Source organism: Nannospalax galili, unplaced genomic scaffold, assembly GCF_000622305.1.
Source record: "Nannospalax galili isolate Female #2095 unplaced genomic scaffold, S.galili_v1.0 scaffold452, whole genome shotgun sequence".
In the NCBI taxonomy this organism is placed as follows: Eukaryota; Metazoa; Chordata; class Mammalia; order Rodentia; family Spalacidae; genus Nannospalax; species Nannospalax galili.
This window is the reverse complement of record NW_008333659.1, coordinates 292,947-293,197: the sequence shown is the minus strand read 5'-3', so window position 1 is coordinate 293,197 and position 251 is coordinate 292,947.

Genomic DNA, 251 nt, shown 5'->3' with positions numbered 1-251 from the left:
ATATATATATATGAGATTACCAATCTTCACGTAACCTAGAACATTACCCTCGGAGGTAAATTTTGTGATTTTAATCTATTATACAAATAATACTCTGAGGTGACTGGGGCATTTTTTTAAAATATACCAGTTCATCGGTGATAATATGTATTACACAAGTGTTACACAAGTTCAGCACTGAAAATCAGAGACAGAAATACTTTGAACCGGAACAGAAGGAAAACGCGTGGCTCTGTGGGCAGACTTGCTGG